General features: G+C 39.3%; 1 protein-coding gene across 2 annotated transcripts in view; it reads right to left on the minus strand.

The window, feature by feature from the left end:
- DIRAS2 (DIRAS family GTPase 2) overlaps nt 1-21,217 on the minus strand; it is a 155,030-nt gene that overhangs the window by 123,684 nt on the left and 10,129 nt on the right. The window lies entirely within an intron of this gene.

Here is a 21,217-nt window from a genome sequence, read left to right on the forward strand (position 1 = left end):
CCCAAACAGTCTTGAAAAATAAAATGGGGAAATAAATACCTAATTTCAAGTCTTAATGTAGTACGGTAATCAAGACAGTATGGTATTGGTGTAAGGATGAATTGATCATTAAACAGAATAGAAAGTCCAGAAGTAGACCCACATGTATACAATTAAGAGATTTTTGACAAAGGCATCAAAACGATGAAAAAGAGAAAAGGAAAGTCCTTTCAAGAAATAGTGCTGAAACAACTGGATATTTGTGTAGGAAAGTAATAACTCACCTCCTATTTTACACTATACACAAAAATTAATTCAAGATGCATCAGAGTTCTATTACACATAAAAGCAATAAAATGTCTCAAAATAATAAGAGAATATCTAATGTGGTAGGCAAAGTGTTCTCAGGCTGGTAAAAAACAGCACTCATCTAAAAATAAGAAAATTGTTCAATTTCACTTAACCAAAATTAACTTCTGCTTATCAAAAGACAATGATAAGAAATGAAAAAGGTAGCAGTAGACTAGGAGAAAATATTTGCCAAATATGTATCGGACAAAGGACTTCAAATCCAGAATATGTCTTTTATAGCTCTACAAATTAATAATCAAAAGACAATCTAATTTTTAATGGGCAAAATATTGGACAAACACTTCACAAAAATTAAGAGAAAAGAGTTCATAAGCACATAAGAATATGTTCAACATCATTGGTCATCAGGGCAACTAAGACCATAGTGAGATATCACCATCCCCTCACTAAAAGATAGTCAGATAACATCAAGTGTTGGCAAGGATGTGAAGCAACTGGAGCTCTCATACACTGCACAAATCTTGTACACAAAATGATACAACCCCTTTGGAACCTTCCTGGCATTTTCCCAGACAGCCATCTGCTCCATGACTCAGGAATTCTACTCCTAGATCTTAGGAATTTATCCAAGAGGAATTAAAATGTAAGTCCACAAAAAAGACTCATACAAGAATATTCATAGCAGCCCTATTCAAAACAGAAAAAAAAAAAACAGACATAGCTCAAATATCCATCAACAGAACAACAAACAAATAAATGTATATCTCTGTATAATTACAGTAGAAAAAAACAAACTGTTTTTCTCCTACCATACTCAGTACAGAACACTTCTGGTCATCAAAGGACAGTGGGATGTCCTTCCACTCAGTTCAAATCCGATACTATCTACCTGGAGATCACAGAGGTTGAGGGCTTAGTCTCACAAAACTCTTCCCCCTTTAGATACCAGACCCAAGCCCCAGGTTGTGACCTGCACTTCTAGCCAACCAGTTATAAATCAGGATTCTCAGCTGGGTGCAGTGGCTCATGCCTGTAATCCCAGCACTTTGGGAGGCCGAGGCGGGCAGATCATGAGGTCAGGAGATGGAGACCATCCTGGCCAACATGGTGAAACCCTGTCTCTACTAAATTACACACACACAAAAAATTAGCCGGGAGTGGTGGCGCGTGCCTGTAGTCCCAGCTACTCGGGAAGCTGAGGCAGGAGGATCACTTGAACCCAGGAGGCAGAGGTTGCAGTGAGCCAAGATCACGCCACTGCACTCCAGCCTGGTGACAGAGGGAGACTCCGTCTCAAAAATAAATAAATAAGGATTCCCCCTCCTCAGGTTAGATAATTTGCTAGGACAGCTGACAGAACTCAGGGGAACACTTTACTCACATTTACCCATTTATTATGGAGGATACTATAAAGGATACACATAAATACTCAGATGGAAAAGATGCATAGTGCAATGTATGTGAGAAGAAGTACAGAGCTTCCATGCGACTCCTGGGGCACCACTCTCCATGGTTCACCAATTCAGAAACTCCAAGTCTTGTCTTTTTGGGTTTTTGTGAATGTTTCATTACATAGGCATAATTGATTAATGTATGGGCCCTTGGTGATCAACTCAGACTTCAGCCCCACTCTTCTCCCCAGAAGTCCACTTGGGGCTGAGAGTTCCAAGCTGCTAATCACAGGATTGGTTCCCAGGGCAACCAGCCCCATCCTGAAGCTATCTGGGAGCTCCCCATCCCCCATCAGTCATCTCCTTAGCATACAAAAAGGCATTTATCATTTTGGAGATTCCAAGGCAGATAGGAGCTGTATGCCAGAAAACAGGGATAAGACCAAATACAGTGTATTTCTTATTATAAGTCACAGTTATCCCAATCAACAAAAAATAAATAAACAGCATGGTTGAATCTTAAAACCATGAGGTTGAGCAGATGAAACTGGACACACAAGAGTACATAAATGTGTGAATGACAGAGCCTTGGGAGATGTAAAAAAAAGCTACATAAATGTAAGGATCTCATTTAAAGAGTTCAAGAACAGAGAAAACCAATCTAAGATGACAGAAATCAATTTTTTTTTTTTTTTGAGGCAGAGTCTCACTGTCAACCAGGCTGGAGTGCAATGGCATGGTCTCAGTTCACTGCAACCTCTGCCTTCCAGGTTCAAGCGATTCTCCCACCTCAGCCTCCCGAGTAGCTGGGACTACAGGCGTGTGCCACCACACTTGGCTAAGGTTTTTTTTTTTTTTTTTTTGTATTTTTTAATAGGCTCTAGGGGATTGGGGACTGGCTGCAAGGGGACAATTTCTTAGATGATGGAAATTCTCTATGTCTTGATCACAGTGATGGTTACCCAATACAAACAAAAAGAGTCAAACTCTGTAAAATATTTAATATTTTATTCTGAGCTCAATATGGGCAACCAATGGCCCATGACACAGCCCTCAGGACATCCTGAGGACTTGTGTCCAAGGTGGTTTTATACATTTAGGGAGACCTAAGACATTAATCAATACATTTAAGATGTATATTGGTTCAGTCTCAAAAGCAGGGGCTTCCAGGTCATAAGCAGATTCAAAGATTTTCTGATTGGCAAATGGTTGAGGGAGTTAATATCTTAAGACTTGCAATCAATAGAAAGAAATCTGGGTTATGATAAGGGGTTGTGATTGCCAACGTTTATCATGCAGATGAAGCCTCCAGGTAGCAGACTTCAAAGAGAATAGATTGTAAGTGTTTCTTCTCAGACTTAAAGAGTCTACCAGTCTTCAGGTCTCTGTGTTGATGTTAATTCTGGTCAGCTGTGAGACATGTTCAACACCCTCTTCCCACCAAACCCCTACTTCCATCATGGACTCAACTAGTTTTTCAGGTTAACTTTAGAATGCTCTTGGCTGAGAGAAGGGGTCCTGATTGGGGGCTTAGAATTTTGTATTTGTTATACATTCTCCCTCTTCTGGCCAAGATTTGCCAGAAGCAACATCAATGGCCACCAAACTTTCATTGTGTCCCATAGCATTACCAAAGTGGCATGGCTGTCTGCTCTGGGTCCCTCCTGTCCCTCAGTGGGACCCCTATGGCCAAGGGACTTAGAGCCAAAAGATGCATAGCCAATTTAAATGTTCTAGGCCAGACAGGGATGGATGTAGACAGGTGTTCGCTAGTCCTTAAAACATTTTTTCAGTAATACAAGAGCCTACAAACAAAAAGCCAAAGGCAAGGTTACAAAATTGACTTATCTACCTCTCAATTCTATATGTTGAGCTACTGTGATCTTGGTTTTAGTTACAGACTTAATGCAATTAGCTATACAAAACATAAGCACTATTAAAGCCTTTTAAGCTAAGGAATTTAGAGACTTTTGTTGTGCCTCAGTGATTTTTGCAGTCTTTTACTAATTTGTCCCAAGGTGGCTGATAATAAACATTAAATATATATATATATATATATAGGCCGGGCGTGGTGGCTCACGCCTGTAATCCCAGCACTTTGGGAGGCGGAGGTGTGTGGATCACAAGGTCAGGAGTTCAAGACCAGCCTGACCAACATGGTGAAACCCCATCTCTACTAAAAATACAAAAATTAGCCAGGCATGGTGGTGCATGCCTGTAATCCGAGCTACTTGGGAGGAGAATTGCTTGAACCCGGGAGGCAGAGGTTGCAGTGAGCCGAGATTGTACCATTGCAGTCCAGCCTAGGTGACAGAGCTAGACTCTGTCTCAAAAATAAATAAATAAATAAATAAATAAAATATATATATATATGCATAAATCTCATAACTGGGAGTATTATACCCAGCAAGCTTTGTCACAAGGTATCTATATCCTCTCAGTAATTTTCTTTTAATTCTATGGGAAGCAGGAAATTCTTTATGGTTAGGATGGATAAAAGGGTGCCACATACATAATAACCCAGGATGCAAAGTCCCTTATTTTGCCAGCTGTTTAGGTATCTGTGATTTGGAGGGTCTAAACTAATTCTATCCCACAAAACTGGCCCTTGCAATCTCACACACTGACCTGTTACGTGATAGTCCCTGGGCCTAGAGGGAGGGTGCTTGTATAGTTTTAGCAGCAGGGCATTTGCAATGAAAAACAGATGGGCCCCGGTGGGATTCCAAATGAGGAAGATTCACAGGCTTTGTCAAATTACCTCTAGTCTTATGAATATATGATTCTGATTTTCTCAGAAGTAAAACTATATGAGATAAATAACATTAATAACTTGCTAATCAAAACAGAATCTGTGTCAGAATAGAAAAATGAACCTATTTCATTAGGGGAAGAAATGTAATTCGATCTGCACTCTAAAACAAAAGTCGGGGCTGGAATTCAGTAATGGGTGTTACAGTTTTCCTTTGAAACAATTTTTCTCTGATTCTCTAGCCCTCCTTTTCTACTAAAGAGAAATTATAGTAAGACCAATTTGTGTGCAGAATAAGTTTTTGGCTTATTACACTTGGCTTGATTATTCACATAAAATGCAGCAGAAATTAGTTGTGTTTGAAATGCTTGTTCTTTGGTGCCATAAAGAAATAGCACTTGAACATACATTTAATTTATTTAGTAAGGCCACTTTTACTTCCTGCAGAAAGGGTACACTCGCCAGCAGTTTTGCCATGAGAGTACACTGAACAAAGGAGACAGGGTCATTTATAACCTGACGTGTCCACTCTACTGCTGTGACCAGTTTCCACTGGCTGGGATGGGACCTCACATTCTATATTTGTCCTGATTGGCTAGCAACTTAGAACTTTTTAAAAGAGGCAAAGGTAGAGAGGAACAAAGGAAGGAGGAAGTAACTAGTGGAATGCTGAGAAAGGTAAAAACACTTTTAAATAAGAAAGAGGAACAGGCTACGACCTAATGCTTACTTGGACCAGTATAAGCATGCCAGGGCAAATATTTAGGCTAAATTGTGGGAGCTAAGAACATAAATTGTATATTGATTTTTTTATTATGGCTAGCAGACATTTAAGAATGTTAGCACAGGTCTTTGAATAAATTTTACTTCTAAGAGAAGTTACTATTTATTCCTAATTAGACGGGGAGGAAAGTCTTTGAAGAGGAACCTCTACTTTGCTTTTTACAGTTGGCCATAGAGACTCTTTTCAAGTTGACTTTGCTGGAGCTTCACCTAATAATGTTATTCTAGTCAAAGCCTTGGTATAATAACCAGCACCTGCAATTGTGTCCTGTTTCAAAAGAAAGGGCTCTTATTAAACATGCCTTTACATATCACATATTTATCAGTTTACCATTGATTGCCTATCTGCCTGCTAAACTGTTTGCTTCTGCAAAATAGAGACCTTGCCTGTCTTGCACCCCCAGGGTTTAGGCCTGCATAATGCTCAGTAGACATTGCATACATAATAGATGTTGGAAGAAGATACAGTTGGCAGAGAGATGTAAGGACAATTTCTCATTGGTTTGTCAACATAAAGTATGTATGTTTTATATCGGAAAGCTGAGATCTTGAAAAAACTGTATACCAAAATCTTTGCAGGTATGTCTCTGTTTCTCCATATTGGGCTTCCATTTTTGAAGATCATAGAAATGTGCTATAGAATGGATTACACCATGTTTTTTTGTTTGTTTTGAGATGGAGTTTCGCTCTTGTTGCCCAGCTAGCGTGCAATGGCACGATCTCCGCTCACCACAACCTCCACCTCCTGAGTTCAAGCGATTCTCCTGCCTCAGCCTCCTGAGTAGCTGGGATTACAGGCATGTACCACCACACCCGGCTAATTCTGTACTTTTAGTAGAGACGAGATTTCTCTATGTTGGTCAGGCTGGTCTCAAACTCTCAACCTCAGGTGATCTGCCCGCCTCAGCCTCCCAAAGTGCTGGGATTACAGGTGTGAGCCACCACACCCAGCCAATTACACAGTGATTTAAAGATAAATAAATATGTGAATTTTGTATTAAAGTTCAGCTGCTCTTCACCTAAGAAATATTCATCAACTAAGAAGTATCTGGCTTGGGTAATTGTCAACTGAAGAATCATGAGATTCATAAATTTGGAGAGGAGAGTGTTATTTCTTATAAAGGCTTGCAGCCAGCAGGCTGCCCACTGTGCAGGCTGGGAAGCATAGCTTCTGGTAGAAACCAAAAACAGGCACTTTGAAGGAGGGAAAGGTGAGACAGAAATTTGTGATGAATGGGCTGGCTAAGTATACATATTCAATAGTTATAGGAAGAGCTAGGAATAATTATGAAGGGGGGTGCACACATTCATAGCAAGCAAACATCCATGTTACATACATCTCATATTCATTTGGGGTGGAGACTTACGTTTAATTGCATTATAATTTCACTCTGTATGTCACAAAGTGAAAGCAAGGACACAGAGGCATGTTGTCTGCAGCCTGTGAATACCTGCCAGAGCCAGTCTACAGCCAGTGGTCTTTTATCAGGAAGGAATGACAGTCAGTTGTTGTGTAAATCAGAGGTGAAGCGAGTCTTTCAAAAGAGCTGGTTTCTGTCTAACTGTTAGAGAAGGAAGATTGATGGCAGTGAGGGAGGTGGCATAACAAGGCGTGTCCCACCTCCTATGTGCCTGGCATGGCTGGGAACTCAGTTTTTAAGGCTTCTCTGAGGCTCCTTGGACAAAGAGGGAGTCCATTCAGTTAGTTAGGGGACTTAGAATTTTATTTTTATTTCTCAGAATTTATCTAGGAAAGTTAGATGGTAGATCGTAAAGGTGCAGAATGTCATGTTAATTTGGCTTGCTATTGAGATGTATCAGAGTACAACAATAACAGTGTTATCAGCTGTATACTAAAAACATCCTTGGTCAGCAATATCTCAGACATTTTCCAAGGACAAAAGTATTAAATTTCATAAAGAAATAGCACGCTTTCAAATAACACTCCCAGGACTTGACGAGTGCATAAGAAAATCTAATTCCCAGGCACATTTCCCAGTAATGCCATGAAAATAGCTGCGGAATGTGAAATATACATGTGACTGTCATCCTAATTTAGTTGTTTCTTTAACACCCACAGAAGGATGATAACCTCTCTCCCCCTAGCTCTTATTATGCCACTCCAATATGCTCCCTGGACCTCAAAGATCATTTCTCTTTCCTGCATCCAGATAAAAGAAGGTCACGATTCCTGGTGCCTGGTGTGCTCTGGACCACAGTGTATTTCCCAAGGTAGTCACGACCCCTTTAATGGCAGACTCTGCCTGCAGACTGCTGGTGCTGAGAGGGTGCCGGTGCTTGTGCATATAGCAAGAAGTGAAATAGAAATGATTGAGTTAGTTTTGTGCAGCATCATCACTGTTCTGGTAAAGAACGAACTATATATGCACATAAGAGCTACAAAGTGCAAATTGTGTAATTTTAGTGATTCTGCATACAAGTCCAATGTTTTTCCGTTTACATTTAAAACTGGCATAACAAATTCTATATAAAGAAAAATGCTAAAGTCTGTACTAATAATTTATAATTTCTATTTTTATTTACTTAGAATGACATTAAATAGCAAATTTAAAAAAACACTGACATCTTGAAAGAGACAACAGAAGAGAAAAAAGGTTTTATATTTTAATACCTTTAATGGCCATTTTATTTTGCTTTTTGAACAAGGATCCATTTTTCATTTTGTACTGGGCCCCACAGATTATGAAGTTGGCCCTAGGCACAACTTCACACCACTACCTGTTCTGGTTAGCTATTACTGGGTAAGCTATGTAACATATTACCCCAAAACCTGATGCCTAGAAACAACAATCATTCTGAAATATCTCAAGATTTTGTGACTCAGAAGCTCAGGCAGAGCTCAGCTAGGTGATTCTTCTGCTTCACATGGCATTAACTAGGCACTCAGCTGGCTTTCAGGCTGTTAACACATCTGGCCTTGGAAAGATTGGGGAAGACTGGGCTCAGCTTTGCACCCCCAACTCTGCCCCACCTTTTGGCCTCTCCAGCAGTCTTTGGAGTTCTTACGTGGCAGTTCAGGGCTCCAAGAGACCAAGACCTAAGCTGTCCATCCTCTAAAAGGCTAGGCTTAAAATAAAAATGCCATCACTTCTGCCACACTCTCTTGGTGAAAGCAGTAATAGGGCAGCCCAGATGCAAGAGGGAGAGTCTATTACACATCAGGAAACCAAGGCCCAGAGAGGCTCAGTAACTTGCACAAGGTCACACAGCTAGTAGGTTATAAACTTGGGAGTTGAACCAAATCTGGCTCCACAGTCAATGCTGTAGGCCACTTTGCCATGCTGGTAATAGTAATCTCCAAACATCTAAACTGTGTGACAATAAAGGACAAAGTCTTAACTTCAGAAAGCAGCTTTAACACACACACACACGAAGAGAGAGAGAGAGATGTCTTAGGAAGTAAAACGTGTGAAAGAACTTTATAAATATTGGAGTTCTCCAAAACTGTAACTTAGAGATTCCAAAACCTCTTCTATCCTAGAGACAGGCACCAGGAGCAAAACTGCTGGATGTACCTCTGCCCCCATGGATGGAACAAACTGGTCCCAGAGCAAAGCTGACATCTGGAGGGGACCTGTGCACCGTGATGATGCGCACACTGAGATGCTGAGTGCTGTCCATCCCACTCTCAAAATAGAAGTGTGAATCCCCCAACATGGTGCCAATCAATGATTGGTGGGTTTGAGTTATTCTCAAAACTGAATCAGAGAATCTGTTGTCTATGAATCCATACACATACGTATTTTCTATGTGTACTGATAATAAAAGTTAAAATCTCATCTTGTGAGGGGAGAAGCTTTTGCCCTCAGAGTTTTTCAAATCCTGAAAAAAAATTATAATGAAGCAAAATTACAAAGCTGTAGTAATTAAAGCAGCAACATCCTATTGGATATTAGATAGATCAATGAAAAACAAAAGAAACTCCAGAACTAAACCCAAGTGTTTAAGCAACCTGGCATCTGATAAAGCTTAATTACCAATCAGTGAGGAGAAGATGGATTGTTGGATAAACTGACTAAACACTAGGGAAAAAGAAATAGAATCTCTATCTTGCTCCTTATGACCAAACAAAATCCGAAATGGATTACAAATAATTAAATGTAAAAAGGTGTCCAGGTGCTATGGCTCATGCCTGTAATCCCAGCACTGTGGGAGGTCGAGGTGGGCAGATCACGAGGTCAGGAGTTTGAGACCAGCCTGGCAAACATAGTGAAACCCTGTCTCTACTAAAAATACAAAAAAATTAGCCAGGCGTGGTGGCGGGCGTCTGTAATCCCAGCTACTTGGGAAGCTGAGGCAGGAGAATGGCTTAAACGCAGGAGATGGAGGTTGCAGTGAGCTGAGATGGTACTATTGCACTCTGGCCTGGGCGACAGTGCAAGACTCAAAAAAAAAAAAGGAGTGAACATTTTTATATATTTGGAATAACAAAGGTATCAAAGCTAGAAATCATAGTTGATTTTTTTCCATATAAAACATTTAAATCATACTGTTGGCACAAATAAATGAATAAATAAGAGAAAACTAAAGAATGAACTCAAGAAAATGTTAATAACATAACTGATGAACATATAATCCATTAAAACTTTGTAAATCAATAAAGATTAGTATCTCATAAAAAATATTGAGAAGTTTGATGAATAAGATTTTACAAAAGAAATAAATATGAATAGTCAACAAACATATAAAATAGTTTTCAACCTCTATAGTTAAAATGATACAAATTAGAAACAAAAATGAGATCTGTTTTACCTCTAGGATGAGAGGTAAAACAAAAATGAGATCTCTTTTACCCCAGAATGAAAACATTAATAATGCCTGGAACTAATGGCTCTGGGTAGCAGAAATGCCTGCCCTCACAGCCTGACACCAGGAGCTTGCCTGTTCCTATAGAAACTGTGTATGATGAAGGGACAGGCACCCCTTCCTTGGGGCAGATGCAGCTCCCTGCTGGTCAAGCAGAGGGTGGTCTAGGTTTCAGCCCCACCAGACTCAGAGAGCACCCCTGTGCTGAGCACAGCCTGTACCAGGTGGAAGTATAAACCAGAATTGAATGTTTCCTGAGTGCAATTTAGCAACAAATGTCATAAATAAAACAGCATCTCCTCTGACTCTCAACATTTCTCCTAGGAATTTATCTTTTACTGAGATTTATCAAAGATCAAAGATGTATAAACAGGAGTGTTCCCTGCATAGTAGTTCATAATAACAAAACCCTGGAAACAACTGTGTATCAGTCAGGGGTTGGTTAATAACCTCATGGTCCATGCATTCAAGAGAATGATATACAGTCAATAAGAAGATCGTATGGAAGTATTTCCACAATATGCTATCTAATCCAATAGTCAGCTTACTAAATCACGTATGTAACAACACTTACACTTACATTTCTGTATGTAGAGACAGATACTAAAATATTAACAAAAGTTGGAGCATATTTGCCTCTAAGATTGGGATTTGAGGTGTCTTATATTTTACCCCCTTTATTAATTTTTCTATTAGATATATATTATTTTTGAAACATCAGAGGGTTCTTTATCAAGTCTGTTCTACTTACAAATTCTGCACTCATTTATCCCTACCTGGCCTCAAAGCCCCCAGAGTTTCCTTGTAATCTATTTTGTCTTTGACACAAATCACAGAGCACCCCGTTTGGAGAGGAGTGAGCTGCATCTTGAGGACTCACAGACCCAGAGGTGAAAGTGTAGCCAAGAGTTCAAAACTGTGGACAATTCTGGTCAATCAATCATCTCTTCCATATCTACTTGGCAATCAAGTTTTACAGCTACCTAGGTTAATAATAACAAAATATACATAATAATCTTGTCATTTTAAATTTTGTTTCACGGTAGCAACCTCGACCCTAGATCAAATTTGGAAATTGAAATCAATCAACTCTTTCAAATATTTTTCAATAAAACAGATGTGTATGGACAAGCAGGAAATGCCTATTCATACTGAAATATATTTGAGTCAGAAAATACAATCTCTGTTCCTTATTTCTAGGCAGTTTTTTCCGAGTACACTTAAAATAGATGATGATTCCCAGTGTAGTAATATGTAACAGAATTTAACATCCACACATTTAATGCTTTATATTAGAAGACTCTCCAAAATAATGTTACAATTTTTCTCATTTTTTTTTTTAATATTTAGCTAAATTTCCCCTGTGGATCACTCGTCATACTGTGTATGAACTTCAATAAGCAAATCCATTTGAGTACCATCAAACTAAAAGAAAAAGACTAGTTATTTGTCACACAATATCAATTGTGTAAGATTAATTTTCTACTGTCTGGGATAGGCATCTGTAATCTTCAGCATACGCTCCAAGGAGGGCACAAAGATTATTTGTCTGGGTCAGGCATGAGGAGGCTGCTACTAATACTTCAGCCCCAAGAAAATCTGACAGTAGGAGGCCTATGTCCTGGCCCATGTTCCTCAGGTCCTTGGAATCTGGTTAGCCAAGGTGTTCCACCTGGTATTCTCCATGCCCTGTCCTGCCTGCCCAGAGAGGCACACACTGCGTTCCCCACCCCAACCCTGTCAATAAAAACCCTTTAACTTCAGTGCCTCAGGAAAAAAGAAGAGAAACTGTTCTTGAATGAAAGAGCGGATAGTTTAGTGGAAGCTCTCTCCAATGAAACAATTATTTGAGTGGCAAAAATTATAAAAAATAAAACATGTAAAAATATCTGGGACTTGTCCTAAAGACACACAGCAAGTAGAAAACTATTTATTTGAGAAAAATGATAAAATATCAGTAAGAACACGAGAGCCCGCATCATCTGAGCCAGGACCTGCTCTCATATCCTCCCCGGTGTTCAGCATGATGCTAGCTCTACTCTGGGTGGAGGCTGCCAAGAAGATGGGTGTGCTCTCCCCCAGCTCCAGTCTAGAGCTCCAGTTTTACCCCAGCAGGGGCAAGCCATGGGCCTCTCCCATCCCCTCACCCCCATCTTCTGGTTGCAGAATCCCAGGACCCCCATATCCTGGTTGCAGAAGCTCCATCCCAGGAAACTGCATCAAGAGAACTGAGGCTCCCTTCCCCCACCAAGCCCCCACTCGTAGAGCGGATGCTTTACCCCAGCGACTCTAATTGCCACTTCCCTAGCACCCTCATAAGGCAGAAGTTCCACTCATAGATGGCTACTGACCCCACCCAGTGCCCTGCAAGTAGAGTCAGGGTGTCAGCCCAGGAGAAGCAGGCCACTGTCTCCACTCCCAGCTCCGGTGCAAGAGAGCAGAGTTTCTTCCCAGTGGAAAGGCAGGTTGTAAGAGCAGAGAGCTGCCTAGCTCACCCTAAGGGGGCCGACTTTATTTGAAATAGAGGACAAAGTCCCAGCTAAGTATTCTCAAAAACAAGAAGGTCCTTAACAATTAAAAGGAGCAACAAGTAAAACATAGATGCCAGGAGCAACAATGATGCCAGGAGCAACAAGAGAAACATAGACCAGCTGGAACACTAACAGAAGAAAAGAGGCAGTTCGGAGGTCTCCCGATGTGGGAGCAAGCCTCAGAGACTGGTAACAGCTGTCCTGCAAACAGCACTGACTTTAATGGGATTTGACTGGAGGAATTTATACCTTAGGGCATTGTTGAGAACAACAGAGAAATCAGCAGGCCACTAGAACAGACTAAGATCTGTTGTGACACCAATAACAAACCAGACATAAGCTCATCAAGGAGATCAGAGACAGAGAGAGCCAAAGCGATCCCCACTCAGACCACAGTCATCCTGATGGTCAGAGAGACAGTTTCCACACCCAAGATGGCAATCATGGAAGAGCAACATCATAGGCTGCACATTGTCAGGGAAATAGATTTCACTGGAGTCCAGCCAAGACCCTAAACACATGCTCAAGCAAGCAACAACAACAAGCTCTCAGAGGGCAATCACTATCAGACGTGCTATAATATATTATCAAAAATGTTGGCTTTTCTTTTCTTTCTTTCTTTTTTTTTTTTTTTTTGAGACAGAGTCTCACTCTGTTGCCCAGGCTGGGGGGCAGTGGTGTGATCTAGGCTCACTGCAACCTCTGCCTCCTGGGTTCAAGCAATTCCCCTGCCTCAGCCTCCTACATAGCTGGGACTACAGGTGTGTGCCACCACACTTGGCTAATTTTTTTGTATCTTTAGTAGAAACAGGGTTTCACCATGTTGGCAAGGCTGGTCTTGAACTCCTGACCTCAAGTGATCTGCCCACCTTGGCCTCCCAAAGTGCTGGGATTACAGGCATGAGCTACCATGCCTGGCCTAAAATGTTGAGTTTTCAACAACAAAATAGTGAGACACTCATAGAATCAAGAACACATCACCTATACACTGGGACATAAAAAACAGGCAATGGAAACTGCCTTTATAAGGACTCAAATGGTGCATTTAGCAGACTTCAAAGAAGTTATTATAAATATTATTGACAAAAAAAGTCAAACTCTATAAAATATTTGAAGACATTTATTCTGAGTCAAATATGAGTGATCAATGGCCTGTGACCACAGCCTTCAGGAGATCCTGAGAACATGTGCCCAAGATGATTGGGCCATAGTTTGGTTTTCTACATTTTAGGGAGACATAAGACATCAATCAATATGTGTAAGATGTGTATTGTTTTGGTCTAGAACGGTGGGACAACTGAAATGGGAGTTTCCAGGTCATAGGTGAATTCAAAGCTTTACTGATGACAGTTGGTTGAAAGAGTTATTATCAATAGAAAGGAATGTCTGAGTTACGATAAGAGGTTATGGAGACCAAGGTTTTATCATGTACATGAAGCCTCCAAGTAGCAGGCTTCAGAGAGAATTGATTGTTAATGCTTCTTATCAGACTTAGAGTCTTCTCTATTAGTACTATTCCAAAAAGGAGGAGGGTATGATAAAGTATGTTCAGCACCCCCTTTCTATCATGGCTTCAATGGGTTTTTCAGGTTAACTTTGGAATGCCCTTGGCCAAGAGGAGGGGGTCCATTCAGATGGTTGGAGGAGGGGAGGCTTAGAATTTACTTTTGGTTTATAATATGTTCCAAGAAGTAAAGAAAACCATTCTTTAAAAAATAAGCTAAAGAAGATCCACAAAAGGACCACATTCATTGATAAGAATATTTAATATTTACTCTCAAATTGATCTAGAGATTCAACACAAGCCCTATCAAAATCTCAGCTTTTGTTTTCACATAAATGGACAAGCTGATCCTAAAATTCATATGAAAATGCAAAGGAACCATAATAGCTAGCACACTATTGAAAAGGAACAAAGTTGTAGGACTCAAACTTCTTAATTTCAAAGCTTACTACAAAGCTACAGTACTAAAAACTCTTTAGTACTTGTAAATGCCTGATGGGTTCTTCCCGCTTACTGCACAGGCAAAACCAATTTACTGAGACCACACCATGGCAATAAAAAAAAGAGTTTAATTGACACTAGGCCAGCCACACCACATGAGAGATGGAGTTAGTACTCAAATCAATCTCGGAAAATTTGGAGGCTAGGATTTTTCAAAGATAGTATGGCAGGCTAAGGAGTCTATTTCTGGGTGGGGCCACATGACTGGTCAGTAGAGTTGGTTGGGTCAGGGAGGTCAGTGGGGTCAGTGGGGTCAGCAGGGTCAGCAGGGTCAGCAGGGTTGGTGGATCCAGGTGAAGCCATTGGTTGTCAGAAATTCAAAAACCTAAAAGGTGTCTCAAAAAGCCAATCTTGGTTTCTGCAATGGTGATGTTATCTGTAGGAGTAATTGGGAGACTTGTAAAACTTGTGACCTCTAAATAATAGCTGGTCATCATTTATGTCTACACCTTAGCAGAATTCAGGCTCCTCACTTCCTCCTAACCTTGTGGCCTTTCACAAGCTTTAAAAAGGTAGTTTAGTTTGGGGAAAGGACTATTGTCATTTAAACTATAAACTAAATGTCTCCCCAGGTTAACTTAGCTCAGACCCAAGAATGATTAAGGGCAGTTTGGAGACTAATGGCAAGATGAAATTTGGTTAGATCAGATACTTTTCACTGTCATAATTTTCCCACCATTATAATTTTTGAAAAGTTGGTTTTATAAAGATAAATATACAGATCAATGAAATAGAATTGGAAGTCTGGAAATAAACCTTTACATTGATTTTCAAAAAGGGTGTCAACTCAAATTAGGACAGAATAATTGTTTTAACAACTACTGTTGAGCTGGTACAACTGGAAATCTGCATGCAAAAAAAAATGAAATTGGATCTTTGCCTCATATTGTACATGAAAATTAACTCAAAATGGATGTTGGGCATAAATGTAAGGGTTAAAACTATAAAATTCCTAGAGGAAATCATAGGAGTAAATCTTCATGACCTTAGGTAGTAGTTTCTCAGATATGTCACCAAAAACATAAACAACAAAAGAAAAATTTGATAAATTGAACTTCATCAAAATTAAAAACCTTTATTCTGCAAATGATACCATCACAAAAGGGAAAAGACAACTCTCAGAACAGGAGAAAATATTGGTAAATTCTATATCTAATAAGAGACTTGCATTCAAAATACGTAAAGAACTCTTACAACTTAATGATACAAAGATAAGTGACTCAAGTGAAAAGTGGGCAAATGATCTGAATAGACACTTCTCCAAAAATATACAAATGACAAAGAAGCACATGAAAAGATTCTCCGCATTGTTAGTCATAAATGAAATGAAAATGGAAATCATCAGATACCACTTCACACCCACTAGGATGGCTATAATCAAAACAACAGACAATAACAAGAGTTGACAAAGATGTGGAAAAATTGGAACCCTCCTGTTTTGCTGGTGGAAACCTGAAAATGGTGAAGCCACTTTTGAAAATAGTTATCAGTTCCTCAAAATGACAAACATAGATGTACTATATGACTCAGCAATTCCACTCCTAGTTATATATTCAAGAAAAAAGGAAAACATACACCCACACAAAAACTTGTATAGGAATGGTTGATGCAAAATTATTTATAGTAGCCAAAGAGCAGAAACTGATGAGTGGATAAATAAAATGTGGCATAACCATACAATGGAATATTATTTGGTACTAAAAAGTAAAACACTGATGTATGCTATAACATGAATGAAAACATTATGCTAAGTAAATAAACCAGTCACAAAGAGCACATATTATATCATGCAATTTATATGAAGTGTCCAGAATAGGCATATCTACAGAGACAAAAAGTTGATGGGAGGTTTTCCTAGGGCCTTGGGTGGGGAGGAGGGAAAGGATTGTGTGGGGTGGGAAGCATGAGAAATGACATGGGTATGGGGTTTTGTTTTGTGGTTTAAAAAAGTTCTTCCAGGTGCAGTGGCTCATGTCTGTAATCCTAGCACTTAAGGATGCAGACGCAGGAGTATAGTGTGAGCCCAGGAGTTTGAGACCTGCCTGGGCAATATAAAGAGAACCCATTCTTCACAAAAAAGAAAAAAAGTGTTTAAAAAAGTTCTAATATTGATAGTGATGATGGTTGTACAACTTTGTGAATACACTTAAAACAATTTAATTGTATACTTTCCACAAGTAAACTGGATATTATGTGAATTATATCTTTTGAAAACTTAAAAATGGAACTGCACTTTGAAAAATATAAAAAGAAAAAGAACGAAAAGTTCTTGGTATGAGAAAAACCATCTAATTTTCACTACAGTGAAAAATAACAGCTGAACTACCTTCCAATTATATAATTATATTTTAAAAGAGTAGTCTGTTAAGCAAATGATTAGCTACCCATTGAAATAGATGAAAGGGAGGAGTTATTTTTGAGCATAAGTTTTTTCCATCCTTTTGAATCTCCAGTGGCTTGGGTCATGTCTGGCAAGTAAAGGACCCTAATTCAATTATTGAATTGAATTGTTTGCTGCCTTGAATTTCACAAAAAAATAAGGAATCAGGTACACAGAGGAAACTTGACTTGCTCAGAGCTGCACACCTACAAAAGTAGCAGAGCTGAGACTACTATAGGCCATGCTTCCCGACCCGTGGCCAGTGCACCTACTACTGGGTTTAAACACATGTGATCACACTTCAGACACTATCCTTGGTCTTCAAGTAACTTTTCTCTTTTGTTTGTTCAAAAGATTACTAACAAAAGAAAAATGAGGAAGTTTACCATTTGTAGGTGAAAAGCCACTTTTATATCTGGTTGAATTGGCTAGGGAATACCAGCAGAAGGAAGTTGTTCTTCTGGCTACATCCTGTGTCATTTCGGCAGCTGGATGAATGTGATTAGAAGGTGAAAATCACTGAGATAAGCCACTCACCTCCATCATGCTGGTCTATCAAAATTAACTTCCCTTCATAGGACACAATAGCGTTGTTACTTTTTTTTTAAAGGTATACCTACATATGAAAATAATGAATTTTATCTCAATTTAACGTAATATGCATAAAAACACACCTGATGCTGTCCTAACTATGCAATATTCTCCTTTGTGTGTCAATAAAAGTGTATTATTTCAATACGTGGAGTTGGTTATTCTTTTACTTGCAACCTAAAGCACCTTAACAGATATATCATGTGTAACTTGTGTATTTTTTTAATTTGGAAGAGACAAAAATGAGGACCTTACATTCTAAATATTAAAATGTGCAATCACATGAGTCCAGGAGTTTGAGACCAGCCTGGCAACGTGGTAAAACCCCATCTCTACTAAAAATACAAAAAGTCCCAGCTACTCAGGAGGCTGAGGTGGGGGAATCACTTGAGCCAAGGAAGCCAAGGCTGCAGTGAGCTGTGATTGCGCCACTGCACTCCAGTCTGAGTGACAGAATAAGACTCTGTCTCAAAAAAGAAAGTACAGTGTATATTCTATAGTAAAAAACATGTGGGGCATTACATTCTGAAAGAACATAGTGAAACATTTACAGAATATCAAGTCCTCACTATCTAGAAGAAAAGAATCCTTACTTTCCTCATCTTTCTACCTCAAGAAAAAAGGGAAGCAGGAAGAAACAAAAATGCCAAAGTTACAAGTGGTAACCAAACAAGAAAAGGAGAACCGCTTAACAAAATGCACTTTGAAAAGCGCTGGCTCATATAAAAACCAGAAGTTTGAGAGTATCACAATGAGGCCACACTCCAACCTCCCAGAAACCAAATATTGTGCATCTACAAAATCCTGACAATTTTCACTCAAATCTTGAGAGAAGAAGAAGGGGCCATTGTTTATCCTTAGTTTTTCTCATTTTTGACTGTGGGGTAGTGAAAATGGCTGCAGTGGAGGTTAGTGCAAAAGGAAATGGCAGCAATGTGGCATGATTTTGTCAGAGTGTTAGGACTCCAAGGACCCACATTAATTGGGGGAATGAGCTGAAACTCACAGATGACCCCTGCCCTCGATGGACAGAGTAAGCTCAGCCTTCTCCCTCCCTCAATGAAGTGTGAAGCCTGCATGTTCCTCACAGTCTCACATTGGAAGGAGGGGCCCAGTTCGTGCAACACAACTCCAGCTAAGCCCACCCCCACCATTCCCACACTCAAAGGCTATAGAAAATCAAGCTCAAAAGGAATATTAAGCCGTCAAATGTAATCCAGAAAAGGGGTAAGAAAAGGCTCTGACATGAGGATTTAGGAGCTGCCACACACAAAGGGGCAGAGCAAAGTGAAAGTCTGAAGAAAGCTGCCAAGTGTGGACAAGATAAAATCAATAAACTAGCAGCTATGCAAACCTTAAAAGAAAATAACATGCACAAATTAAAAATAACATCCAGTCTGAAAGAATTTTTAAGTGCACAGGCTACAAAATTTGATAAGAGCCTGAATTCAATTTTTTAAAAAACTCAAGAACCGATTGAATAACCAAGAGAAAATAACTAAAAAGAGTGAGATAGACAGAACTAGAGATACAGAAATAATTTGAGGACCAATAAACCTACCTACGGGTAAATTAGAAATAACAAGAAATAAAGCAGACCTAGCTAAACATTTAGTTCCTGAAAAAAAAGAAAGGGAGAGAGAGAAAATCACTGTGAACCAGGAAGAAAAAAAAAAGTAGATTACTATAATCAGAGAAAAGATAATAGACATAGATGATAAGAAGTTAATTAATATCCTTGAAGAGAAGAACTTAACAAATAAAAAGGTATTTAAAATCACACAAGAAAAAATTCTTTGAATGAAGATCTAAATCTGTGCATTACAATGGTGGATACACAGCATTATACATTTGTTAAATGCCATACAATATACAACACCAAGAGGGAACCTCAATGTAAACTTTGGGCTTTGGGTAATTATGAGGTGCATTAAAGAGTGCATTGTGTTTAAGAAATAAAAGATGGCCGGGTGCGGTGGCTCATGCCATCACTTTGGGAGGCCAAGGCAAGATGATCACCTGAGGTCAGAAGTTTGAGACCAGCCTGGCCAACATGGTGAAACTCTATCTCTACTAAAAATACAAAAAATTAGCTGGGCGTGGTGGCGGGCACCTGTAATCCCAGCTACTCAGGAGGCTGAGGCAGGAGAATTGCTTGAACCCAGGAGGCAGAGGTTGCAGTGAGCCAAGATTGTGCCATTGCACACCAGCCTGGGCAACAAGAGTGAAATTCTATCTCAAAAAAAGAAAAAGAAAAAGAAATAAAAGATGCTGGTTGATCTGTACGGGTATATATCCTTGTTAAGTTTCTTAATATCTCAGTTAAAGAAAAGTTCCTTCAGCAACCTGGAAAGAAGAGCAAGTCACCTAAAAGAGGGCAAAGGACTGGCTATTCTCACATTTCTCCAAAACAACATTCAATGCCAAAAGGGCAAGGGAGGAAAATCAACTGAGTCTAGGCCAAAGGGAAGTAGGATGGAGACACAATGTGCCCACCTTGATGTCACTGCAATACAACAGTAACAGAATAACATCCTGAAAGTGGAGAGCATTGATAGATGCGGTATGTGGGATCACATCTTCATAGAGTCCACCCAGCTCATCAACAAAGAAAGTAGGAATAAGATATGGTGGTAGAAAGGTCTGGAGGTGCATATGGCATCCTTTTAAATGGAGAACTAAGAAGGGACCACTGAGGGTTTATGGTTACAAAAATCAAAATTTTTAAACTTAACTATGTAAAACTCATATAACTAGGAAAATGTGAGAGGTGAGCTGAGGTGGAGTGAGAGAGGTAATTGGTTCATGTATCATAGCAGAGTTACTGATACTGTCTGAAATTAAAGCTCATGGTTTAGAAGAAATGACTAAACTACTTACTATTGTCACTTTTCTTTTCCTTTAATCAAAGTGAGATCACTCCAGAAATGATACATTTGTGGTAAAGAATCATTTCTATAAAATCAGCAATTCTTTAGATCCCATTTCAGAATTTTTTATTCTGTTAAATTGAAGTAGAATTAAATATCATATTTAATATGGATAAAATGTATAATAAATGTATTATATTTAAAATGATGCCCATTTTTATATCTATTGCCATGTGTATATATAGAAAAAGATAATTTTGTAATGGTCACCTAATGGTAATGATGATTATGTCTGGAATTTGGGATGTTTCTATTTCCTTTGTACTTTTATTCATTTAAGGGATTGCCTATTAGGAATACTTGCCACTGTTACCAAAAAAACTATTTTTTTAAATTAAACACTATTTTTTAGAGCAGTTTTAGGTTCACAGTAAAAATGAGAGGCAGGTACAGAGGTTTCCCATATACCCACTGACCCCACACATGCACAGCCTTTGCCATTATCAACAGCCCCACCAGACTGGTACATTTGTTACAATTGATGAACCTACTTTGACACATCATAATCACCCAAAGCCCAAAGTTTACATTGAGGTTCCCTCTTGGTGTTGTATATTGTATGGTGTTTAACAAATGTATAACGTTGTGTATCCACCATTGTAATATACAGCGTACTTTCACAGCCCTAAAAAACCTCTGTGCTTCTTCTATTCATCCTGCCCTCCTCACCAGCCCATGGCAGCCACTGATCTTTTTACTATCCAGATAGCTTTGCTCTTTCCAGAATATCACCTGT

Source organism: Hylobates moloch, unplaced genomic scaffold, assembly GCF_009828535.3.
Source record: "Hylobates moloch isolate HMO894 unplaced genomic scaffold, HMol_V3 SCAFFOLD_10, whole genome shotgun sequence".
Classification (NCBI taxonomy): Eukaryota; Metazoa; Chordata; class Mammalia; order Primates; family Hylobatidae; genus Hylobates; species Hylobates moloch.